The following is a 27,330-nucleotide window of genomic DNA, read 5'->3' as shown; positions in this document are numbered from 1 at the left end:
CCAGGATAACCCAGAATTTTGTGGCCTGCCTGTGGAAGTGAAGCCCTGGAAAAGGTCAGGCACACATGTGGGGTTTTTGTATGCTGGAGAGCTGCAAGGTTCCAGAGTGGCCTTTGGCACCCACTGCAGAAAATGTCATATGGCTGGAATTAGTGAGAGTCTCCATGGGCTGGCAGTGATCTTACCAACACACCTCCCAGACACAGCCCCACACCAGGCTGGTGGTGTTACAGCACCCCTGATCCAAAACCAGGATGGGCAAGACTCTCCAACAGCCCTTTAGGATTTCCTTTCACTTCTGCAGGCTTTCATAGGATGGTTTGGGTTGGAGGGGACCTCTAAAAGTTAGATGAATGCCCAAAAGGTTAGATCCAACCTCCCTGCAGTCAGCAGGGACATCCTCAACTACACTAAGTTGCCCAGAGCCCTGTTGAGCCTTGTCTTGAATATCTCCAGGGATGGGACTCCAGCCACCTCCCTGGGCAACTCATTCCAGTGTTCCACTACCCTCATAGTAAAGAACTTGTTCCTAACATCTGATCTAAATCTGCTCTTCTCTACTTTGAAGCCATTTTCCCTTGTCCTGTCACTGCAGGCCTTTGTAAACAGTCCTTCTCCATTCTTTTTGTAGCCCTCTTCAGGTACTGGCAGGCTGCTATTAGGTCTCCCTGGAGTCTTCTCTTCTCCAGGCTGAACACCCCCAGCTCCCTCAGCCTGTCCTCGTAGCAGAGGTGTTTCACCCCCCTGATCATTTTTGTGGCCCTCCTCTGGACCTGCTCTACCGGAGCTACCATCTCAGAGCGTTTGGAGTGCTGAGGCACAGCCTGCCCAGGCATCAGGATCAATAGCAGGAACTGTGAGACCTTTCATGTAATTCAGTAAAGCGGTGCTTGGCCGCTTCTAAACAATTAATGAGCAGGTCAGCCCAATCTGGTGTCACACCAGGGAGGTCTCTCAAAGCACCTACACTGCAAAGACACCATCCCTGCCATGTAAGAAATTGCTCCTGTCCAGCACAATACAGGAGAAGCTTTGCCTGGTGAGGCCACCAGTGCTCATGAGCAGTTCCTTGTCCCACAGTGAGAGTTTCTGAGTGCAAAATTGTCACTCCAGTAAGGCACTGAGTTGCTGCTGTCTCCTCTGCTAAATTATAGAATGATAGAATGGCTAGAGGCAAAAGGGAGCTTAATGACCATACGGTTCCAAACCTGCTGCCTTGGACAGGGACACCTCCCACTAGACCAGGTTGCTCAAAGCTTCATCCAGCCTGGTCTGAAACACTGCCAAGAATGAGGCATCCACAGCTTCTCTGGGCAACACCTAAAGCATCGGGGAGGAGAAGAGAGCACTCAGTGATGTTGGCCAAATAGGTGTGAGAAAGATGCCAGCTTGAGATATGATGTTGAGGCAAATCAGAACTGCTGTTTATTCAGGTTAGTTGTACCAGTAGGGGTTAGAATACAGAATTAACCAGGTTGGAAAAGACCTTCAAGGTCATCAAGTCCAACCTATTGCCCAACACCATCTCATCAACTAAACCATGGCACTAAGTACCTCACCCAGGCTCTTTTTAAACACTTCCAGCCATGGTGACTCCACCACCTCCCTGGGCAGCCCATTCCAGTGGCCAAGCTCTCTTTCTGGGAAGAACTTCTTCCTAACATCCAGCCTAAACCTCCCTTGGCACAGCTTGAGACTGTGTCCTCTTGTTCTGTCACAAGAGGACACAGATTCAAGCTGTGTCAGTGTTAGGATGGTGGATAACAAAGAATGAAAGCTGCTTGGAAAACCTTCCTGCTCTAAGAAATAAACCTTTGGACCTTCCCTAGTACCCTGTTATACCTGGGGTTTGCATGTTGTGTAGACAGGGCTCTGAGCAAGCTGATCTAGTTGATGAGGTCCCTACTCACTGCAGGGGTGTTGGACTAGATGACCTTCAAAGGCTCCTTCCAATCCAAACTAGTCCACGATTCTCAGTAGCAAACAAGGTCTTGTCCTCCCAGTGCTGAGCTCAGCAGTCAGGGAAGATATTAAATAGAGAGGGCTGGAAGACAGAAATCAAGCTCTGTTGAACTCAGCCCAGGGAGTGAGACTCGTCTCCAGCAAACATCCATTTCTTCAGTGAGGCTGAGAGCAAATTGCAAACAGCAACAGCCACCCCTTTCTTCAAAGGAGTATCTCAAGATACTGCTGACAAGGGTGGGAATGGAGCAGCTTGTTAAAACTGGAATGAATTAAGTCCCTAATTAAAGCTGACTTGCTCATCTAGTCTGATTTCCATAAAGAGCAAGGCTTGTGTGGTCACACCGGTGGTAGATGTGCCGCCTAATCACAGTCGTTTGTCAGCCGAGTTCACTCCACATTTAACAGGGCTGTAGAGAGGAAAAGCCTCCTGGGGGGACTCTGCCCTGTTCACCATCAAGAAATCTTGTTGTTTGGAATTTCCTGGTTGTAAATGAGGCTTTTGCTAGTTCTGCTGCTCACAGAGGGGATTCTGTCTTTTTTGGGGGGGGAGGGGGAGGGCAGGGCTCTGCTTTTCACCAGGTGGGAACCTGGCAGGATTCAAAGCCATTCCAACTCAGAGAATCATAGAATTGTTAGGGTTGGAAGGGACTTCAAGGATCATCTAGTTCCAACCCCCCTGCCATGGGCAGGGACACCTCACACCTCAGGTTGCTCAGAGCCACATCCAGCCTGGTCTTAAAAACCTCCAGGGATGAGGCTCCCACCACCTTCCTGGGCAACTTGTGCCAGCATCTCACCACCCTCATGGGCAAGAACTTCTTCTTACCACCCAATCTGAATCTCCCCATTTCTAGTTTTTTTCTCCATTCCCTCGAGTCCTATCACTCCCTGACACCCTAAGAAGTCCCTCTACAGCTTTCTTATAGCCCCCTTCAGATACTGGAAGGCCACAATAAGTTCTCCTAAATAATTGAATCATAGAATCAATTCAGTTGGAAAAAACCTTTAAGATCATCGAGTCCAACCAAGTCTGGTGCTCACATCTCTCTATCTTTTCATCAATTCCTGGTGCCTCCAGTTCTTTTGCCTATCTAGGCTGCTTCAGCATGAACTGAATTCTACTTTATGCCTAAGCAGCAATACATCATGGATTCATAAAATCCTTTGGTTGGAAGGGACCTTAAAGATCCAACCTCTTCTGCCATGGGCAGAAACACCTTCCCCTAGACCAGGTTGCTCAAAGCCCTGTCCAGTGTGGCCTTGAACACTTACAGGGATGGGGTATCCACAGCTGGGCAGCCTCTGGCAGTGTCTCACCACCCTCACAGTAAAGAATTTCTTCCTAACATATAATCTGACTCTACCCTCTCCTGTGCACTTCAGTCTAACTCTGCTTTGGCAAAGATCCATAAGCACATCTTAAGCTCAGCCAGATGATGCTCTTCACAGCATGGAGTGAGTCTCCCACCTGCTGAAGCACACCTAGAGACCACCCAAACATGAATAGCAGTGAATGGAGCAGCAGACAGCCCCTCAGCTGCAAAACCTTTTGCATGTGCAGCCAATGAGTCAGGGAGGTTCTGTTCTCCTTTTGGCCAGGCTATTACAGGGCTAATGTCACGCAGCACTGCCTCATGCTGCCTCAAGGGATGTGATGGTGATTGCACCAAAGACACCCTGGAAGGGCAGAGCAGTGTCTCTGCTTTAATTTGTACAGTCCCCATTCAAGCAAAACATCCTCTGGAGTCTTGAGAAGTCTCAGCAGGATAAACCAGGGCTGGTGTCTTCTGAGTTGAACCCACTTAATCCCACTAGTCCCTGCAATTGGGGGCTGACCCCAGCCTCTCTGGAAGGTTGTCCTAAATTTCTCCAGGACCACAAGAGATAAGAAGATAGTATCAGGGCATGCAGGGGGAGGATTTCACTGAAAATCCCAGGAAAGGGGTTCCTGCTGAGAAAAAAAAAACACTACACAGGATTATAGCAGCTTGCAGGAGCCCTGCCCCAGGCAGCACTAATAGCACTGGAAGGAGAGACACTGCACAGGCCTTTGGGGACCAGCAAGAGTAGAGGGTGAGACAGCTGCTTATTAGGACAAGTTAAGGACAGAGATGATCATAGGAGCCGCCTTTATTAGAGGCATTTGGATCTGGAGTCATAAGCACAGGCTTGCAAGAAGCACATTGCACCTTGCTGGTTGTCCTGTGTGACTTTTGGGAAAGTCACATCCTCCTCCTATGCCTCAGTTTCCCTCTGTGTGAAATGAGGATCTCATTGGCCCCCTCCTCTATAACGAAGCTGTGAACTTTTCTATAGCAGGAAAGAAACCCAAACAAACAGAAGCCCAGCAAGACCAAAGCAGCAGGGAGTTGGTAATTAAGTTAGTGACTGTGATTAGTGTGGTGTTCAGATCTTACCTCTGCCATACATCATCTGGGGGGTGTTTTAAATGGAGCTTAGAATGAGCCCAACATCTAAATCCTTCTGAAACCACTCCAGAAACCAGGTCTGTTGTCCCAAAGGACAAATCACTTGACACGCCATAAAATTCATTGTTGGGACCCTGGGCCCAGCCTGCAATGGGTGCAGTGCTCCTTCTGCTCTTGGGGCAAGACCTGTGGTCTTGTAGATTCATGAGAAGGAAAGCCTGGAGGGCAAAGGAGATGATCCAGTCCCATCTCCTTGATAACATGTCCCAGTTATTCCTACCTGGATTGGCCAGATTATATATCTAGGGAATATATTGCTCATTCTGGATGGGTAAGTGTACACCTACACACACCTTCCCTTGGGTCCTCATGGTATTCTCAGGTTAGAGACACAATCATTGTAACTGTCTGAGCAATACAACCAAAGGATTAAACCTGCATCTGAGCTAAGGACTAATGGCTGTAGCTCAGCTGCACAGCCTGGATGGCTGAGATGGTTTCTGCCTCCTAAACCCAGCCCAAAACAGGGCATGCCACACATGAACCTGCTCCCAGATTTATGCATTCAGACCAAATGTAAGGTCCTGCATCTGGGTCAGGGCAATCCCAAGCACTGACATAGGCTGGGCAGGGACTGCCTTGAGAGCAGCCCTGAAGAAAAGGACCTGGGGGTGCTGGTGGATGAGAAGCTCAACAGGAGCCAGCAGTGTGCACTTGCAGCCCAGAGAGCAAATGCTGGGCTGCATCAAGAGAAGCATAGCCAGCAGGTCAAGGGAGGTGATTCTCCCCCTCCACTCTGCCCTGGTGAGACCTCACCTGGATTACTGTGTCCAGTTCTGGAGCCCCTGTTACAGAAAGGATCTGGAGGTGCTGGAACATGTCCAGAGAAGGGCCATGAGGATGATCAGAGGGCTGGAGCTCCTCTCCTATGGAGACAGACTGAGGGAGTTGGGGGCTACTCAGTCTGGAGAAGAAAAGGCTCTGAGGAGACCTTATTGTGGCCTTCCAGGGGGCTGCAAGAAAGCTGGGAAGGGACTTTTTAGGGTGTGAGGTAGTGATAGGACTGGGGGGAATGGAACAAAACTAGAAATGGGTAGCTTCAGATTGGATGTTAGGAAGAAGTTCTTCCCCATGAGGGTGGTGAGACACTGGCACAGGTTGCCCAGGGAGGTGGTGGAAGCCTCATCCCTGGAGGTTTTTAAGTCCAGGCTGGATGTGGCTGTGAGCAACCTGCTGTAGTGTGAGGTGTCCCTGCCCCTGGCTGGGGGCTTGGAATTAGATGATCCTTGAAGTCCCTTCCAACCCTAACAATTCTATGATTCTGTGACTGTAAAAGACATCAGCCTACCAACCACCACAGCTCTGTGTGTGCCTCACTCTGTCAAAGGCATGACTCAAGCAGCCCATGAAGCAGCAGGTTCATGGGGATATCACTGACACACTTTTTGGTCTGCTCAGCCTAGGCTAGCTGGGGTCCCTGGAGCATTGGTGGGCAGGGTTTGAGCTCTGATCCCAGCACAGTGCTGTAATCTTGGCACAGTGATCTTGGTACAGCGAGCTCAGGACCAGCAAGGGGACTCCCAGTACAACACAGTACTGTGCAGGATGAGCCTGCTCAAAGGAGGAGAGTTTTGATTATATACTCATGCCAAATCATCCTCCATATCAAATAGAGGTTTTACTCCTGATTTGTTCTTGTCATGGACCCATGTGTAAACCCTAGCAAGACTAGAAGTTCATCCATGGATACAAAGGAGATGAAAAGAGATTGAAAACTCTGTTTGGTCAACCTGCAGCATTTTGTGTTCAGCCTGCTAGGGCTGGATCCTGCTGAAATTCCACCTGAGCTCCTTGCAAAGGGATACTTTATTTGATTAATTGTTGTGGCTGTTGAAAAACACTCAAGCACACAAAAGGAAATTGCCCTCCTCAGGAGGCTGTGCTGGGATCAGATGCCACCATGGTCCATTGTTCTGCTCTGGCTGTGTGAATGAACAGGGAGGAAGAAAAGGTCAGGTCTTTTGTTCAGCTTCTCTACCTGCTGGCCTGTGGGGGGGGATTGAATGCTGGGCAAATCTATTGAACTTCCTGCTGGAGGCTTAAAAAATTGATGTCCATTTCCTGACTACTCTCAGATGAAGAGAGGCTCTGTATTGATTCTCTGACTTTCCAGAGGATGGAGTTTTGTGTGGTTTCTTGGGCTCCCCAGTTCAAGAGAGACAGGGATCTGCTAGAGAGAGTCTAACGGAGAGCCGTGAGGATGCTTTGGGGACTTGAGCATCTCCCCCATGAAGAGAGACTGAGAGCCTGGGGCTGTTTAGTCTGGAGAAGAGAAGACTGAAAGGGATATGATCAATGCGTATCAATACCTGAGGGGTGGGTGTCAAGTGGAGGGAGCCAAGCTCTTTTCAGTGGTGCACAGTAATAAGCCAAGGAGCAATGAAGAGCAATGGATACAAGCTTGAACATAGAAGATTTCACCTGAACATGAGGAGAAACTTCTTTACAGTGAGGGTGACAGAGCCCTGGCACAGGCTGCCCAGGGCAGGTGTGGAGTCTCCTTCTCTGGTGACTTTCCAAACCCACTTGGATGCATTCTTGTGCAGACTACCCTAAGTGATCCTGCTTTGGCAGGGGGGTTGGACTGGATGATCTCTGGAGGTCCCTTCCAACCTCTAACACTCTGTGACTATGTGACTCATTCAGCTGTGGTGTCTCTCTTCAGATTGGGTATCAGGAAAAATGTCATTACTGAGAGAGTGATCAAGCATTGGAACAGGCTGCCTGGAGATGTTCAAAAAATGTGTAGACATATCACTTGAGGAGCTAGCTTAGTGGGCATGGTGGTGTTATATTGATGTTTGGACTCAATCTTAGAGGTCCTTTCCAACCCAAACAATTGTATGATTCTATGATTCTTGTTGGCAAGGCTATCAAGACCTTTAAATAGAGGTTTTAAGGGCCAAACTCACTTAAGTGGGTGGTCTTTTGACATATTCCCATCTGCTCAGGGAGCACAGGGATAGGTTTGATGAGGGGATATCCAAGTGAAAGCAGTGACCTCAGGCTTCCTTGGTAATCAATGGGGAGAAATAATGCTGACTTCTTCAACAGATTGAGTGAATTGTTTCTTGCAAGCACCTGTTTGCCCCTGGAGTCATGGAGGTTTTCACATATTTCTGTCCCACTAGGATCCTTATCATAGAATACATAGAATACATAGAATAAACCAGGTTGGAAGAGACCTTCAAGATCATCGCGTCCAACCCATCACCAATCCAACACCGCCCAAACAACTAACCCACAGCACCAAGTACCCCGTCAAGTCTTCTCCTAAAAACCTCCAGTGATGGCGACTCCACCACCTCCCCAGGCAGCCCATTCCAATGGGCAATCACTCTTTCTGTATAGAACTTTTTTCTAACATCCAGCCTGAATCTCCCCTGGCGCAGCCTGAGACTGTGTCCTCTTGTTCTGGTACTGCTTGCCTGGGAGAAGAGACCAACATCTGTCTGTCTACAACCTCCCTTCAGGTAGTTGTAGAGAGTAATAAGGTCACCCCTGAGTCTCCTCTTCTCCAGGCTAAGCAACCCCAGCTCCCTCAGCCTCTCCTCGTAGGGCTTATCACCTCGTAGGTGATCATGATTGGCTTGGTGAAGGGCTGTGTCTGTGTTTGAACAACTCAGTTCCAGCTTGGGTGTCAGATGAGTCTTGGAGCATAAAATAAAGATCAAGAACAAAATCACCTAAATGACAACACTGCCACTGTTGAGAGGCCAATGTGTGCCAATGTGGTGCAGAAAGCTGTAATAGTGATAGAATCACAGAATGGTCAGAGTTGCAAGGGACCTGCAAAGGTCATCCAGTCCAACCCCCTCTGCAGCCAGCAGGCACATCCTCAACTAGCTCAGGCTGCTGAGAGAACTGTCGAGAATATATACATAGAATACATAGAATAAACCAGGTTGGAAGAGACCTTCAAGATCATCACCTCCAACCCATCAACCAATCCAACACCACCCAAACAACTAACCCATGGCACCAAGCACCCCATCAATTCTTCTCCTGAAAACCTCCAGTGATGGCGACTCCACCACCTCCCCAGGCAGCCCATTCCAATGGGCAGTCACTCTCTCTGTATAGAACTTTTTCCTAACATCCAGCCTGAACCTCCCCTGGCGCAGCCTGAGACTGTGTCCTCTTGTTCTGGTACTGGCCGCCTGGGAGAAGAGACCAACATCCGTCTGTCTACAACCTCCCTTCAGGTAGTTGTAGAGAGTAATAAGGTCTCCCCTGAGTCTCCTCTTCTCCAGGCTAAGCAACCCCAGCTCCCTCAGCCTCTCCTCGCAGGGCTGTGTTCCAAACCCCTCACCAACTTTCTTGCCCTTCTCTGGACTCGTTCCAGCAAGTCAACCTCCTTCCTAAACTGAGGGGCCCAGAACTGGACACAGGACTCGAGGTGCGGCCTAACCAGTGCAGTGTACAGGGGAGAATGACCTCCCTGCTCCTGCTGGCCACACTGTTCCTGAGGCAGGCCAGGATGCCATTGGCCCTCTTGGCTGCCTGGGCACACTGCAGGCTCATGTTCAGTCTACCATCAACCAGCACCCCCAGGTCCCTCTCTTGAATATCCCCAGGGATGGATATTGAACTCCCATTCTTGAATTTGCATGTTTATTTCATGCTCCATGGTCCCCAGGATGATGTGTATAAACACTGGTGACACTCACATTAGTTCTCAGCTCTCTTGTGATCCATGCACGTAGCCAGGAGAAGGCGAGGAAATGCTCGGGCATTGCTTCACACCATTCTTAGGTGGTAAGCAAGCATCACAAAATGGGCTTTTGGCTTTGTGCAAGCTTTAGCTTTGGCTTTGAGCTCTGTTTGAAATCACATTCTAATGCCTGCAATGTAATTTGGTTAGCTTTGTTTCTTGTATTACTGTGAGATGTGTCCTATGAAGACAGGATTGCCGATGATACAATGCTGGAGTGGAAGGGGGGGTGTGTGTGACACCTCTCAGGCTGTGCAGCCATCCTATGACATCTGGACAGGCTGGAGAGCATAGTGAAGGCAAACCTCACCAAGCTCAGTAAGGACAAGTGCAGGGTCCTGCATCTGGGGAGGAGTAACAGCAGGCACCAGGACAGGTTAGGAGCTGCCCTGCTGGAAAGCAGCTCCATGGAGAAAGACCTTGGAGTGCTGGTGGACAGCAAGTTCTGCCTGGGATAGCGATGTGCCCTTGTGGCCAAGAGAGCCAATGGCATCCTGGGGTGCAGCAAGAAAAGTGTGGCCAGATTCTCCTCCTCTGCTCTGCCCTGGGGAGACCACAGCTGCAATCCTGTCTCCAGTTTGGGGCTCCCCAGTTCAAGAGAGACAGAGACCTGCTGGAGAGAGTCCAAGGGAGAGCCACGAGGAGGCTTAGGGCACTTGAGCATCTGCCCTGTGAAGAGAGACTGAGAGCCCTGGGGCTGTTTAGTGTGGAGAAGAGAAGACTGAGAGGGGATCTGGTCAATGTCTCTCAATCTCTGAGGGGTGGGTGTCAAGTGGAGGGGGCCAAGCTCTTTTCAGTGGTGCACAGCAATAAGCCAAGGAACAATGGATAAAAACTTAAACATAGAAGGTTTCACCTCAACATGAGGAGAAACTTCTTTACAGTGAGGGTGACAGAGCTCTGGAGCAGGCTGCCCAGAGAGGTTGTGGAGTCTCCTTCTCTGGAGGCTTTCCAAACCCACCTGGATACATTCCTGTGCAGACTACCCTAAGTGATCCTGCTTTGGCAGGGGGATTGGATTGGATGATCTATGGTGGTCTCAGTCTCTCCTCATAGGGCTGTGCTCCAGAGCCCTCCCCAGCTTTGTTGCCCTTCTCTGGACACATTCCAGCAAGTCAACATCTTTCCTAAACTGAGTAGCCCAACCTCTAACATTCTGTGATTCTGTGATGTCACCTTAGAAGTTGCAGCCTTGTTCCATCCATATCTAAACACACATAGTGTCAGCCTTAATAGCAGCTGTTTATCTTGTCCTGCTCTGAAATATGAAAGAGTTGGGATAACTCTGTTAGGAGATTGGTCTGAGATCCTGCAGCTATAATTGTGTCTCCATGGTCCTTTCACTGACTGGTCTGATGCTTTGCAAAGGCAAGCAGGATGCCTGGAGCTGTCATCCTGGGCGGTGATTAATACCTGCAGCTCCTGGTGGAGCTCGCATTCCTTTCACTTACTGACTTTCAAAGCCCTTCACACCCAGCCCCAGAGAAATCATCACACCTCTGGCATTTTGTGGTGTACTGATTCTCAGCTCATGGAAATCAGCTTGGTTGGAATGAAGTCAGTGGTGTCTCAGGTATTTCATACTGCTGAGGGGTTGGCCAGTGAGATTTTCCAAGCTGGGTCAAAGGAAATAGTAATGTTGGTGTTTTTAGCTTATCCATAGTCAACCTGACCCCTGAGGGTAGTGGAATGCTGGAACAGGTTGCCCAGGGAGATAGCTGAGGCTTTATCCCTGGAGATATTCAAGGTCAGGCTCTAGACAACCTGATCTAGTTGGGGATGCCCCTGCTTACTGCAGAGGGGGTTGGACTGGACGACCTTTGAAGGTCCCTTCCAACCCAGACCACTCAATGATTCTATGATTTTATGAGGAGCACACACGACAGAGTTTAACCATGGAATCATTAAGAGTGGAAAAGAACTCCAAGACCATCAAGTCCAACTGTTGACCCACCATGACCATCCTCACTAAATCATGTCCCAAACTACCATGTCTACTTGTTCTTTGAACACTTCCAGGGATGGTGACTCCACCTTCAGTTTTCAGGGGACAGCTCCATTTTTCAGCAGTTTCTACCTGAGGTCTGTGGAAAATCAGGCTCCAATTTCAAGTATTGAGGTCTTTGGCTGGAAACTCTACCTACTGCACAAACCCTGGTGCAGCTTGAGACTGTGTCCTCTTGTTCTGTCATAGGTTGCCTGGGAGAAGAGACCAACCCCCACCTGGCTACAACCTCCCTTCAGGTAGTTGTAGACAGCAATAAGGTCTCCCCTGAGCCTCCTCTTCTCCAGGCTAAGCAACCCCAGCTCCCTCAGCCTCTCCTCACAGGGCTGTGCTCCGGACCCCTCCCCAGCTTTGTTGCCCTTCTCTGGACACATTACAGCAAGTCAACATCTTTCTTAAACTGAGTAGCTCAGAACTGGACACAGTACTGGTGTGGCCTAACCAGTGCTGAGTACAGGGGCAGAATGATTTCCCTGTTCCTGCTGGCCACACTATTCCTGATACAAGCCAGGATGGCATTGGCCTTCTTGACCACCTGGGCACACTGCTGGCTCATGTTCAGCTAATGCATCAAGACTGCTCCTACCCTGGGCTGTAACCCACCTTGGTGCCTGCAGTCCTTTCTCCCTTGTGTTATTTGGCAGCTTGACTGTGATCTTCTGTGTAGGAAAGGTTGTTTTTACTTTGAGTAGCTGGAATTTTCTGGGTTTGGAGAACCCAGGTCTCCAAGATGGCTGAGTCCTCCCTAAAATAAAGCAACCAACAAACTCCCAGGTCTGCCCTAGGAACAGAATCCACCCACCAGAAAGAGAAGCCCCAGGGGACTACCCTTAAATCTGATTAGTTCCTAATCCTGTGGTTCTCATTGCTGTAAGGCCGAGCACTGCAGGCACAGCACAAGAGGAAACAGCTTCAGGTTGTACCAGTGGAGGTTTTGATAGGACTACAGGACAAATTTCTTCCCCCAAATGGTTGTCAAGCCCTGGAACAGTCTGACCAGGGGAGTGGTGGAGTCTCCATCACTGGAGATGTGTAGATGTTGTGCCCAATGAGGCAGTTTAGTGGTGACCTGGCAGTGTTGGGTTAATGGTTGGTCTTGATGATGTTTGATGTCTCTTCCAACCAAAATGATTTTGTGATTCTGTGTTTCCAACAGTTGAAGAATATTTTTCAGGCTGTTGCTTGATTGAATGGTGTTAAATTCATGGCTAGACCCTGAGGAGCCTTTCTGAGGATCCACAATGGATCCTTACCCCACACTATCACCTATATGTTTAAGGGGCAGCTTGCAGCTCTGCTCGAATCTCTCTTTTCTCCTCAGCTGTCCAAGCTGCTGAACCACAGCTGACAGGGAGGTAAATCTTTACAGCAAAGGGGACCTCTTCATCATAGAAACATGAAATCATGGAATATTAGGGGTTAGAAGGGACCTCCAGAAATCGAGTCCAGCTCCCCTGCCAAAGCAGGATCAGCTAGGGCAGGACCCACAGGAACACCTCCAGGTGGGTTTTGAAGGTCTCTAGAGAAGAAGGAACCAGAACCTGTGCTCTGTCACACTTACAGTGAAGAGGTTTTTCTGCTTGTTGAGGTGGCACTCCCTGGGTTCCAGTTTGTATCCATTGCCCCTTGTCCTATCACAGACTGACACCTTCTTCTTGACACCCACCCTTCAGCCCTTCAGATATTTATGAACATTAATAAGATTTCCTCTCAGTCTTCTCTACTCCAGACTAAGCAGCCCCAGGTCTCTCAGTTTCCTCACCAGACATCTTCTAGTCCCTTAATCATCTTCTTAGCCCTACTTTCTAGTATGTCCTTGTCCTTCATGAACTGGGGAGTACAGAACTGGACACAATACTCCAGATGCGGCCTCACCAGGGCAGAGTGGAGTGGGAGGAGAACCAAAGCAGCTATTCTTCTGGTATCAGCATTCTCTAGACATCTGGTGACCACTGAAGATCTGATCCAAAGGTAGTAGAAAAGGCTTTTCTTGAGTTTCAGTGAACCTGGATGAGAGTTTTGCAGGACAAAATGCTGTGTGCTCATTGTCTCCTAGGGCATGCAAAGCCTGCAGTCAGGCTGTGTCATAGATGCAATGGTGACATGAGGAACGGGAACCACAACCTTTGCTGATGCCACGGAATCACAGAATTGTCAGGGTTGGAAGGGACCCCAAGGATCATCTCACCTCACACTACATCAGGATGCCTAGAGTCACATCCAGCCTGGCCTTAAAAACATTCAAGGATGGAGCTTCCACCACCTCCCTGGGCAACCTGTTCCAGTGTCTCACCACCCTTATGGTGAAGAACTTTCTAATATCTAATCTAAATCTGCCCTGCTCTAGCTTCTTCTTTCTAACATCCAATCTGAATCTGCCCACTTATAGCTTTGTTCCATTCCCCCTAGTCCTATCACTACCCAACATCCTGAAAAGTCCTTCCCCAGCCTTATTGTAGCCCCCTTTAGATACTGGAAGGCCACAGTAAGGTCTCCTCGGAGCCTTTTCTTCTCCAGACTGAACAACCCCAACTCCCTCAGTCTGTCCTCACAGGAGAGGTGCTCCAGCCCTCTGATCATCCTCATGGCCCTTCTCTGGAGATGTTCCAGCACCTCCAGATCCTTCCTGTAACAGGGGCTCCAGAACTGGACACAGTACTCCAGGTGGGGTCTCACCAGAGTGGAATAGAGGCGAAGAATCACTTCCCTTGACGTTCTGGCTACACTTTTCTTGATGCAACCCAGGATTCCAGTGTTTCCTGCAGCTTACTGCTGTTGTGACCTGCCTGGCTGAGGTGACAGCTTCCTTGCATTCCCCACGTCAGCATGACCTCAAGCTGATCCGTCCGTGCGGAGGCGGCAGTTAAGGCATAAACAAGGGAACTTTCTCAGCAGGCAGCGTGCCGGCCAGGTGGCATTCACCCTGTCCCCACATCTCCCTCAGGAGAGTCTGGTGCTATCTGCTCCCTTGCAGAAGCCCTAAGAATTCTGTCTTTTGTGTGGAAAAAAAAATGGATCAGCAGATCACAGGCTCACAGGATGTTAGGGGTTGGAAGGGACCTCTGGAGATCGTCGAGTCCAATCCCACTGCCAGAGCAGGACCATAGAATCCAGCACAGGTCACATAGGAACACATCCAGATGGGTCTTGAAAGTCTCCAGAGAAGGAGACTCCACAACCCCTCTGGGCAGCCTGTTTCAGGGCTCTGTCACCCTCAGAGTGAAAAAGTTCTTCTTCATGTTGAGGTGGAACTTCCTGTGCTATAGTTTATATCCATTGCCCCTTGTCCTATCACAGGGTGCAACTGAGCAGAGCCTGTCCCCTCTCTCCTGACCCCCAGCCCTCAGATATTTATAAACATTGATTAAATCCCCTCTCAGTCTTCTCCTCTCCAGACTAAACAGCCCCAGGGCTCTCAGCCTCTCCTCACCAGGCAGTGCTCCAGTTCCTTCAGCATCCATGTAGCCCTCTGTTGGACTCTCTCCAGCAGATCCCTGTCCCTCTTGAACTGGGGAGACCAGAACTGGATGCAATATTCCAGGTGAGGTCTCACCAGGGCAAAGTACAGGGGGAGGAGACACTTCCTCGATCTGCTGGACACACTCCTCTTAAAGCACCCCAGAATACTACGAGTGAATTCCTGCTGCCATTGTGATGTTGTTTTTAATGGGAATGCAGCTTTTCTCCACCTTAAAAGAGATGGTGGAAATTGGAAGCAGGATGGATTTTACTCTGTGTAATTTCCACTGGAGTGGTTTGGAATGGTTATTTGTACTTGCAAGGGTGAAGATACGGAGGCAGGGATAGGGGAATTTATCAGTGTTCATAAATTATCTCAGAAGTCTCTTCTAACCTCAGCAGCTCTGTGGTTCTGTCCAAAGGGCAGAGGTCAAGAGGATGGGGCCAGACTCTTCATTGGTGTCTAGTGATAGCTCAAGGAGCAACAGGAACAAGCTTGACGACAGGAATTTCTACCTAAACAGAAGGAAAGACTTCTCTGAGGGCGACAGAGCACTGAAACAGGCTATCCACAGATGTTTTGGAGTCTCCTTCTCTGGAGACTTGCAAAATCCATCTGGATGCAATCCTGTGCAATCTGCTCCAGGTTACCCTGCTTCAGCAGAGGGGTTGGACTAGATGATCTCCAGAGGTCCCTCCCAGCCCCCACCATTCTGTTATTCTGTGACATCATGGCAGGACAAGGGCTGATAATTCTGAACTAAAAGAGGGTAGGTTCAGACTAGATATAAAGAAGATATTTTTCCCAAGGAGAGTGGTGAAACACTGGCCCAGGTTGTCCAGAGAGGTGACAGATGTCCCATGCCTGGAAACATTCCAGGTCAAGCTGTTTGGGGCTCTGAGCAACCTGATCTAGTTGAAGACATCTGTGCTCACTGAAGGAAGGTTCAACTAGAAGGTCTCTTCCAAAGCCAAATATTATATGATTGTATGCTATTTGTGCCACAGGAAGGGAAGGTGTAAGAGAATGGCTGTTAGAACCAAAGCTTCAGAACAAAGCTCAGACAAGGGAAATGGGGGATACCACCCCATAGTTAAAGCACTTAACTAGTGAAACTTCAAGTCTCTACCATGGTAGAGGTTTAAGTCAAGTTGAGTAACTTGAGTTACTCAAGTCCTGGACAGTCAGTTTTCACATGGGCTTTGAGGGCAAACCTGAGCTGATGGGAGAGCAGGAAACAACTCCAAATGAGAGATTACAGCCCAGGGAGACAAGGGTGTACCAGGCAGCACTGGATGGAAGGAGAATGGGCTGCCCGGGGAGGTGGTGGAGTCACCATCATTGGAGGTGTTCATGAGGAGGCTTGATAGGGTGCTTGGTGCCATGGTTTAGTTGCTTAGGTGGGTTGGATTGGTTGATAGGTTGGACACGATGATCTTGAAGGTCTCTTCCAACCTAGTTTATTCTATTCTATTCTATTCTATCCTATCCAAGATGTATCCAAGGTGGGCTCAGAAACCATGACAGGTCATCTGAAATTCTTGTTGAGAGAGCCCAAGTATTCATTTAAAACAGGAAAACGATGTGGGTAGGCTGTCAGTGCCTTCAGAGGGAGCAAACATCAGGTGCTGAAGCTCCAATAAAGTAATAGACATAGGTTATACTACAGAAAGGATCCAGCATGACATCCAAGCTTGATATCAATACCAAGGCACGTGCCTCTTGGGAAGACTTTCCCAGACATGAGGTATCATCCTGACCTCCTTCTGCTCCATGCCCTGGTCACACTCCAACCCAAGTGGTGTACGAGGGCACAGAAGAACTGGAGGTGCAACGGTGGAGCAAGACACTGGCATGTGGGCCCATCTGTGGGGCCTGTTGTGGCTGGAAACATGTGGCTGGCTTCAGTCAGGAAGCTGAAGGCAAGCTGTCACTTATTTAATTTTAAACATTAAGGGTCATTTGACCTTTGGAGTTAATTACTTAGAGAAGTAGTAGATTGTCTCTGTTGAGAGCCTGCTCGTTGATCAAGCCAGAAAGACAGACACTTGGTATCCAAGAAGATGTGTGTCAGTTCTGGAGTCCTCAGCACAGGAAAGACATGGACCTGTTGGAGCAGGGCCAGAGGAGGCCACAAAAGCAATGATCAAAGTGCTGGAACCCTTCTGCTGTGAGGAAAGGCTGAGAGAGGGTTGTTAAACCTGGAGAAAAGAAGGCTCTGGGGAGATCTTATTGCAGCCTTTCAGTACTTAAAGAGGCCAACAAGAAAGAAGGGGACAGACTTTATAGCAGGGCCTGTTGTGGCAGGGCAAGGGATGATGGTTTGAAACTAAACCAGAAAGATTTAGAATAGATAGAGGGAAGAAATGTTTTACACTGAGAGTGGCGAAACACAGGCACAGGTTGCCCAGACAGGTGGTAGAAGCCAGAAGGAGACATTCCAGGGCAGGTTGTTTGAGGCTCTGATCAACCTGCTCTAGTTGAAGATGTCTGCCTACTGCAGGGGAGGTTGGACTAGATGACCTTTAAAGACCCTTTCCAACTGAAATCATTCTATGATTCTATGATATTCAGGCTAATACCCTCTGACTTCAAAGCCCTGGTCTTGATTCAAGGGTCTAGGAAGACTGCAGAAACACAACCTGCCATAGTTTCCCAAGCATGCCAACTTCCAGAAGGACAAAGAGTAGAAGAAGTGGTATGTAGTGACATTGCCTTCTTCCTCTCTGCTCACTCTCCTGGATGTACAATAGTTAGAACCTCAAAGTCCAGAGAAGGGCAACAAGGTTGGTGAGAGGTCTTGAGCACAAGCCTACAAGGAGAGGCTGAGTGACCTGGGATTGTTTAGCCTGGAGAGGAGGAGGCTCAGGGGAGACCTCATTGCTCTCTATAACTACCTGAAGGGTGGTTGTAGCCAGGAGGGAGTTGGTCTCTTTTTTCAGGCAACTAGCACTAGAACAAGAGGACACAGTCTCAAGCTGCACCAGGGGAAGTTTAGGCTCGAGGTAAGGAGAAAGTTCTTCACTGAGAGAGTCATTCGCCATTGGAATGTGCTGCCCAGGGAGGTGGTGGAGTCACCATCCCTGGAGGTGTTCAAGAGGGGATTGGATGTGGCACTTGGTGCCATGGTTAGGTCATGGGGTCTGTGGTGACAAATTGGACTTGATGATCTTTGAGGTCTCTTCCAACCTTGGTGATTCTGTGATTAAGCAGTCTGTCATATTAACATCCTTCAAGATGCTGTTTGTCTTCCTGATCCGAATCCTGCTTTTGGTGAGGACAAAAGCTCCAGTCTCCAAGAGTGTAGGTCTGACCTTTTTATTCACCATTTCTCAGATGAACAGTTAAAAAAAAACACAAAACATTGTAAAATCTTTAATCCTTCTCTGATCCCTTGCTGGAGGGCAGGAGGTGAAAGCAGCAGCATGCAGCAGGCATCAGTGTGTTAAATCTCATTGTTCAGCAAAGGTGATAGATTGTTTCTGCCAGTCAAATGAGGTAAACATAAGATAAATAAACTTCTCCTGTCTTTTCACACTATTAAGTGCTCAGGCTGTTCCTCAAAAGACAGACTCTACACTAAGCTGGCTGCTGAGGGGCACAGAGTGTCATTGAATGTGAATGTGCCCACCTGGTCAATTCATTATTCATTCTCTTTGCTGCATTTGCAGACAGGAAAACCATGCGGGGCATGGAAGTTCAGGAGCTACACTGAGGGTGAAATACCTGCATTTCCTCTAACCAATGCTTAATGAGCCTGTGCTCTGGAGGATTAGCACTGCAGAGTGATCCCCAAGCAGTATGGCCAGTCATGTGGTTGGACTGGGGGCCTGAAGTGCCAACAGGGAGCACAGAAATTCCTGTTAAACAGATTAGAGCAGCAGCCCCCTTCTTTGCAATTGCAGGATAATGGTTTTGTCCAGGTTCTTCAGACTTTCTCCCTCCAGAGTTCAGCTTCCTCAGGTTCCTCTTGGATATGAGATCTCTTCAAAACCAAGAAAGCCATGGCAGAGGTCACCATGGCGGAGACCTTGTGTGGAAGCACTCCTTGACTTCCATTGACCACCCATGGTGGAGACCTTGCTCTGATAAGGGGCAATGGATTTAAACTACAGCTCAGGAAGTTCCATCTCAACATGAGGAAGAACTTCTTTACTGAGAGGGTTACAGAGCATGGGAACAGGCTCCCCAAAGAGGCTGTGGGATCTTCTTCTCTGGAGGCTTTCCAGACCCATCTGGATGTGTTCTTGCGTGACCTACACTAGGTTCTATGGTCCTGCTCTGGCAGGGAGGTAGGACTCAATGACCTCTGGAGGTCCCTTCCAACCCCTAACATCCTGTGATCCTGTGATACACTCTTTGGCTTATGTTGACCACACCTTGCAAGCAAATGGCATGTCTAGTTTCATAGTATCATAGTATCAGTCAGGGTTGGAAGGGGCCACAAGGATCATCTAGTTCCAACCCCCCTGCCATGGGCAGGGACACCCCACACTAGATCAGGCTGGCCACAGCCTCATCCAGCCTGGTCTTAAACACCTCCAGGGACGGGGCCTCAACCACCTCCCTGGACAACCCATTCCAGGGCTTCACCACTCTCATGGGGAAGAACTTCCTCCTCACCTCCAGCCTGAATCTCCCCACCTCCAGCTTCATTCCATTCCCCCTAGTCCTATCACTACCTGAGATCCTGAGAAGTCCTTCCCCAGCCTTCTTGTAGGCCCCCTTCAGATACTGGAAGGCCACAATTAGGTCACCTGGGAGCCTTCTCTTCTCCAGACTGAACAGCCCCAATTCCTTCAGTCTGTCCTCATAGGAGAGGTGCTCCAGCCCTCTGCTCATCCTCATGGCCCTTCTCTGGACACCTTCCAGCAGGTCCATATCTCTCTTGTAATAGGGGTTCCAGAACTGGAGGCAGTACTCCAGGTGGGGTCTCACCAGAGCTGAGTAGAGGGGGAGAATCACCTCCCTTGACCTGCTGGCCACACTTCTCTTGCTGCAGCCCAGGATCTGATTGGCTTTCCTGGCTGCAAGTCACACATCACTCTGCACCCAGATGGAGTTTAAAGACCCTTCAGCCTCATCCCACTGCCTCCCTCAGATGCTCTGTTCACATGATGCTCAGCTAAGCAAAGGCAAGAAAGAGGTAAAATGAACAATATTTCACCAAAATGCACTCCCTGTGTGGTTGTCTTTGTACTCCTGTGTTACATCTGAGTGATCTGGGAGAAGGGCAACAAAGCTGGTGAAGGGTCTAGAGCACAAGTCTATGAGGAGCATCTGAGGGACCTGGACTTGGAGAAGAGGAAGCTGAGGGGAGACCTCATTGCTCTCTACAATTCTCTGAAAAGAGGTTGCAGGGAGGTGGGACTCAGTTTCCTCTTCCTAGTATCATCTGATAAGCCAAGGGGAAATTGTACCAGGGGAGGTTTAAGCTGGATATTAAGAAAAAAATTCTTTACAGAAGAATTGGTCAGGGATTGGAACAGGCTGCCCAGGGAGACAGTGGAATCACCATCCCTAGAGGTGTTCAAGAAATGTGTGGCCATGGCACTTGGGGTAATGATTTAATGGCCATGGTGGTGTTAGGTTGACAGCTGGACTGGATGACCTTAGAGATGTTTTCCAACCTTAATGATTCTATGATTCTAAGTGCTGGGTACATCTTGTTTAGCTCATCTCCCACAGCACAAGCAACTGTAGAGCTTCCCACAGAAGATGAAGGTGAGATTGAAGTGCCCTGTGCTCACCTGCCAGTGAGGGTTGGAGGGTCCAGATGGCTGATTTGTTCCACCCAGGCTCCTGTGAATTAGCAGACAGCTGATCTCCATGCTGCTCAGACAAGACCAATCCTTCCTATTTTTCCCTGTGGGAAGAACAGGGAGGGAAGTTTGCTGCTGCCCCTGCCCCTGCCCTTTCCTTTTGGGGTTTTCCCTGCTAAGTATGGCACATGGAGTGCTGACTGCCCATTGTGTGCAATCTCCCCTGCAACAGCATCATGTTGAGGCTTACAAAGCATTGAACAAGAGCAAGCTGGTGACTTGGGCTAGACCTTCAGAAAATGAAAGAAACCCACAAACCAGGCTCTGGTTACCAAAGTCCTGTTTAATACCAGACTGTGCTGGGTATTTACATACCTTCCAAACCTGGCCCAACACCTATTCAGCATCATCTTGGCCTGGGCTGACCACAATGCCCACAAGCCAGGGCAGCCATGAGACAGTACTTGCTGCAGCAGCAGCAGCAGGAGACTCACTGGCATCCCTAGAAGGTCTGTCTCAGGACTCACCACATGGAAGGGTTAGGAATTTACTTTCCAGCCCTCTAAATTAAAGAGAAGAGGAATGATTTAATCTGCTACAGAGAAGACTCTAAGTGAGAATCTGGAAAATTGCCTCACAGCCTTTCAGGTATTAAAGCAAGCTCTCAATTTTCCACCAGCCATCTATCTTCTAGAATAGGCAAAATTAATTCATTAAATATGAACAGTGGCTAAAATTTATCTAGTGAGCACTTCCTAATGAACTTCATCCTAATGATGCCAACTCCTTATCCAGGGAAAAGAGGTCACAGAATCATTATTGGAAAAGACCTTTAAACTCATCAAGTCCAACCATTCTCTAACTCTACCAAGTCTGGTGCTAAACCTCAGTACCACATCTCTACATCTTTTAAACCCCTCCAGGGATGGGGATTCAACCACCTCCCTGGGGAGCCTGTCCCAGTGTTTGAGAACCCTTTCAGTGAAGAAATTTCTTCAAATATCCAAACTAAATCTCCCCTGGTTCAATTTGAGGCCATTTCCTCTTGTCCTTTCACCTCTTACTAGGGAGAAGAGACCAACACCCACTTCCTTCCAAGTAGTAGCAGAGAAAAAAGAGGTCTCCTGAGTCTCCTTTGCTCCAGATTAAACAACCCCAGTTCCCTCAGTCACTCCTCATAAGAATTCTCTAGACCCTTCACCAGTTTTGTTGCCCTTCTCTGGACCTGCTCCAGCACCTCAATGTTTTTCTTGTAGTGAGGGGCCCAAAACTGAACACAGAACTCAAGGGGTGGCCTCACTAGTAGTGAGTAGAGGGGGACAATCATGTCTTTGGTCTTGTCAGAAAAGCCGTTGTGTGGATGTTTTCAACAGCTGGATGTTCTCATTAAGGTGGTGAAGACACTTTGATAGCAAACTCCTACAACTTCTGTGTGCTAGTTCAAATGTGTGGTCATTAGCAATGTAGAGGTAGTGCAGGCAGCATGTTGAGGAGAAGAGGAATCACTGGAAATGCTGCTGAACCACTGCAGTCCCTGCAGGAGCTAATAGCACTGGTTAGGCCACAGCTTGAGTCCTGTGTCCAGTTCTGGGCCCCTCAGTTTAAGATGTTGAGTTGCTGGAACGTGTCCAGAGAAGGGCAACAAAGCTGGGGAGGGGTTTGGAGCACAGCCCTACGAGGAGAGGCTGGGGTTGCTGAGCCTGTTAAAAGAGGAGGCTCAGGGGAGACCTTGTTGCTGTCTACAACTACCTGAAGGGAGTTTGTAGCCAGGTGGGGGTTGGTCTCTTCTCCCAGCCAACCAGCGACAGAACAAGAGCACACAGTCTCAAGCTGCACCAGGGGAGGTTTAGGCTGGAGGTTAGGAAGAAGTTCTTCCCAGAAAGAGAGATTGGCCATTGGAATGGGCTGTCCAGGGAGATGGTGGAGTCACCATGCCTGGAAGTGTTTAAAAAGAGCCTGGATGAGGTACTTGGTGCCATGGTTTAGTTGATGAGGTGGTGTTGGGTGATAGGTTGGACTTGATGACCTCAAAGGTCTTTTCCAACCTGATTAATTCTGTTCTGTTCTATTCTGTTGTGGATGCCAATCCTGCCTTTCTAGCCAGGATGGGAACATCTTTGTTTGCTACTGCAGCTGAGAAGTTACAAAAAGTTCATCCAGCAGGATCAGCACCAAAGTCCTGCATTACTGAATGGGTTGAGTGCAGTTGTAGCAGGTGGGGAGGGGGCATCACTTCCATGCACTAAGGAAAGTGTGGTGGGACACTGGCACAGGGCATTATCCCTCCTGATTTTTCTAACTCTGAGTCTGTCCCATACTGTGTCTCCTCAGGATATCTCACCTGGAAATGATTGAAGAATTTACTATTCCCCACTGTCTCCTCAAAAAAAAGTGTTCTAAATTTAGTTGGGAAAGCAGCAAAATTAAAATTATGGTTAAAATGTGAGAAAAAAGTATTTAGGGTTATATTAAGACTCCTGGGTTTTGTAACACTGAGTCTGTCCCATGCTGCATCTCTTCAGGACATCTCACCTGGAGATGACTGAAGGGAAGTGGACAGACTTTACTATTCCCTCCTGGCCCTTCAACAAAGGTTCTCATTTTAGTTGGGAAAGCACAACACTTAAAGTTACAGCTAAAATGTGAAAGCAAATGTTTAGATCTATATGGTGAGTGTGGATGGCTTTGTCACTGTGAAGGGAAGTGCCTTGTGTCCTGCAAAGAAAAGCCTTCTCATGCCCACTGTCTCATGGGAGTTGGGTCTCTCAGATGAAGTCCCTTTTGGCCTGACTTTTTTGGAAGAATGGGAAATTTTGTCATGCTGGGAAATGTTCACAGAATCACAGAATATCAAGGGCTGGAAGGGACCTTGAGAGATCACCCACTAGGACCCCCAGGTCCTTTTCTCCTTCACTGCTCTCCAGGAGCTGGTTACAGTATCACAGTATAACCAAGGCTGGAAGAGACCCCAAGAATCATCAAGTCCAAACTGTCCCAACAGACCTCATGACTAGACCATGGCACCAAGTGCCACGTCCAATCTCCCCTTGAACACCTCCAGGGATGGTGACTCCACCGCCTCCCTGGGCAGCACATTCCAATGACGAACGACTCGCTCAGTGAAGAACTTTCTCCTCACCTCGAGTCTAAACCTCCCCTGGCACAGCTTGAGACTGTGTCCTCCTGTTCTAGTGCTGGTTGCCTGGGAGAAGAGACCAACCCCTTCCTGGCTACAACCACCTTTCAGGTAGTTGTAGAGGGCAATGAGGTAACCCCTGAGCCTTCTCTTCTCCAGGCTAAACAACCCCAGCTCCCTCAGCCTCTCCTCACAGGGCTGTGCTCAAGGCCTCTCCCCAGCCTTGTTGCCCTTCTCTGGACACGTTCAAGTGTCTCAATGTCCTTCCTAAACTGAGGGGCCCAGAACTGGACACAGTACTCAAGGTGTGGCCTAACCAATGCAGAGTACAGGGGCACAATGACCTCCCTGCTCCTGCTGGCCACACTATTCCTAATACAGGCCAGGATGCCATTGGCCCTCTTGGTCCATGGTGTTGTTCTTTCCCAGCTGCAAGACTCTACACCTGCCCTTGTTGAACTTCATTAAATTTCTCCCTGCCCAGCTCTCCAGCCTAAGTCTTGCTGAATGGCAACACAACCCCCTGTGTCAGCCACTCCACTCACTTTGGTGTCATACAGTGCTCTCTGTTCTCTCATCCAGGTCATTGATGAATATATTGAACAGCACTGGTCCCAGTACTGACCCCTGAGGGACTCCCCTAGTGACAAGCCTCCAACTAGACTGTCTCATTGACCATAAGTCTCTGACTTCTTTTCTTCAACCAGTTCCACATGATAAATATAGCAATCACTGATTGCCATAGAGCAAAGACTGCTGGGAGATTAAAAGCTGCAGAAATTCAGTTCCTTGAAAGTGTTTTTTACTCATATATACCAAAACCTTTCAAAACTGGGGGCACCATGAAGTGGTAGCACACCACAGATAGCATAAAACCCAGGAGCAGCATGGGATATTTCCATGGAAATAACACAATGGGCAAAACCAAGTCCAGTCCAGGGATTAGCTGTAGGCTGTGGTAGAGGGTTTGTTATCTGCTTTCCCACTTCGAATTACAGTGCCAAGTGTCCAAGTGCCAGGTGCTGCACTTTGGCCACAGCAACCCCATGCAGAGCTACAGGCTGGGGTCAGAGTGGCTGGAGAGCTGCCAGAGAGGGACCTGGGGATGCTGATTGACACCCACCTAAACATAAGCCAGCAGTGTGCCCAGGTGGCCAAGAAGGCCAATGGCATCCTGGCCTGTATTAGGAATAGTGTGGCCAGCAGGAGCAGGGAGGTCATTGTGCCCCTGTACTCTGCATTGGTTAGGCCTCACCTTGAGTCCTGTGTCCAGTTCTGGGCCCCTCAGTTTAAGAAGGACATTGAGACACTTGAATGTGTCCAGAGAAGGGCAACAAGGCTGGGGAGAGGCCTTGAGCACAGCCCTGTGAGGAGAGGCTGAGGGAGCTGGGGTTGTTTAGCCTGGAGAAGAGAAGGATCAGGGGTGACCTCATTGCCCTCTACAGCTACCTGAAAGGGGATTGTAGACAGGAGGGGGTTGGTCTCTTCTCCCAGGCAACCAGCACCAGAACAAGAGGACACAGTCTCAAGCTGTGCCAGGGGAGTTTTAGGCTGGAGGTGAGGAGAAAGTTCTTCCCTGAGCGAGTCGTTCGTCATAGGAATGTGCTGCCCAGGGAGGTGGTGGAGTCACCATCCTTGGAGGTGTTCAAGAGGGGATTGGACGTGGCACTTGGTGCCATGGTCTGGTCATGAGGTCTGTCGAGACAGGTTGGACTTGGTGATCCTTGGGGTCTCTTCCAACCTTAGTGATACTGTGATACAGAATGATATAATACTAGGGGTTGGAAGGGACCTCTGGAGATCATCTAGTCCAGCCCCAGCTGCTGAAGCAGGGTCACCCAGAGCAGGTTGCACAGGAACATGCCTGTGTGGGTTTTGAATGTCTCCAGAGAAGGAGACTCCCCAGCATTTCTCATCAGCGTGTTCCGGTGCTGTCACACCCAAAAAAAAAGATGATTCTCCCTCAGTTCAAGTAATATCTCCTGTGTTCTAGCTTGTACCTGTTGTCCTTTGTCCTATTGCTTGCCACTGCTGAGAAGAGCTCAGCTCCATCCTTAAGATATTGATAATCATTGATAAAATCCCTTCTCGGTCTTTTCTTCTCCAGCCCAAACAGCCCCAGGCCTCTTAGCCTTTCCTCATAAGAGAGAGGCTCCAGTCCCCTCATCATCCTCATGGCTATCCATTGGACTCTCTCCAGGAGTTCACTATATCTTTTGAAATGGTCACACTCCACATGTGGTCTCACTAGGGCAGAGTAGAGGGGGAGGAGAACCTCCTTGGACCTGCTGGCCACATTTTTCTTAATACACCCCAGGCTACTATTTGCCTTCTTGGCCACAAGGGCACATCGCTGATTCACGGCAAACTAATTGTTCACCAGCACTCCCAGGTCCTTCTCTGTGGAGCTGCTTTCCATCAGGTCAATCCCCAGTCTGTGCTGGTGCAGGAGATTATTCCCCCCCAGGTGCAGACCTCTACATTTGCCCTTGTTGAAATTGATGAAGTTCCCCTGTGCTCAGCTCTCCATCCTCTCCAGATCTGGCTGAACAGCAGCACAGCCTGATGCGGTGTCAGCCACTCCTCCCAGACTGAAAACAGTTTTGATAGGGAGATGATAATCTGTCCAGCCTTGTGAGCTGTGAGGACAGGGCTCCCCTTATAGAATCATAGGGTGGTCCAGGCCAGAAGAGACCTATTGAAGTCATCCAGTCTGACCTCCCTGCAGTCGGCAGGGACATCCCCAACTACACCAGGCTGCTCAGGGCCTCGCTGAGCTTTACTTTGAATATCTTCAGGGAACCACTTCCCTTGTCAACCTGTTCCAGTGTTCCACCACCCTCATAGTGAAGAACTTCTTCCTGCTATCCAATCTAAATCTGCTCTTCTCTATTTTAAAACCATTGCCCACCATCCTGTCACTGCAGGCCTTTGTAAACAGTCTCCCTCCATCCTTCTTGTAGCCACCTTCAGGTACTGGAAGGCTGCTATTAGGTCTCCCTAGAGCCTCCCCCTCTCCAGGGTAGACAGAACACAGAATACACCAGGCTGGAAAAGACCTTCAAGATCCTGAAGCCCAGCCTATCACCCAACACCATCTAATCAACTAAACCATGGCACCAAGTGCCTCATCCAGGCTCTTTTTAAACACTTCCAGGCATGGTGACTCCACCACCTCCCTGGGCAGCACATTCCAATGGCCAATCTCTCTTTCTGGGAAGAATTTCTTCCTAACATCCAGCCTAAACCTCCCGTGGTGCAGCTTGAGACTGTGTCCTCTTGTTCTGGTGCTGGTTGCCTGGGAGAAGAGACCAACCCCTACCCTGCTACAACCTCCCTTCAGGTACTTGTAGAGGGCAACAAGGTCTCCCCTGAGCCTCCTCTTTTAACAGGCTGAGCAACCCCAGCTCCCTCAGCTGCTCCTCGTAGGGCTTGTGCTCCAGATCATGTTCCAACCCCTCACCAACCCCAGCTCCCTCAGCTGGTCCTCATCATAGCAGAGGTGCTTCCAACCCCCTGATCATTCTTGTGACCCTCCTCTGGACCCTTCTCCCTGCACTTTAATTCATGCCAAGGGATCTGATGGCACAGGCAGTCAAGCAGTAGCAGCCTGTTTGCCAGGTTAATCCTTGGGTAACTTTCTAGGACTCAGTTTACAAAATATTCCTTGCATAAGCAACCTCCAGCCCCCGTCTCATTCACCAGGGTGCAGGGATTAATCTGGATGTATTAAAGGATTGTCTCTCACTGTCTGGAATTACCATTAGTAGAGCATAGGTGGTTTAAGTGCTCCTCGTCC

The sequence above is a fragment of the Dryobates pubescens genome, chromosome 10, assembly GCF_014839835.1.
Source record: "Dryobates pubescens isolate bDryPub1 chromosome 10, bDryPub1.pri, whole genome shotgun sequence".
Classification (NCBI taxonomy): Eukaryota; Metazoa; Chordata; class Aves; order Piciformes; family Picidae; genus Dryobates; species Dryobates pubescens.
Note: the sequence above shows the minus strand (reverse complement) of the source record.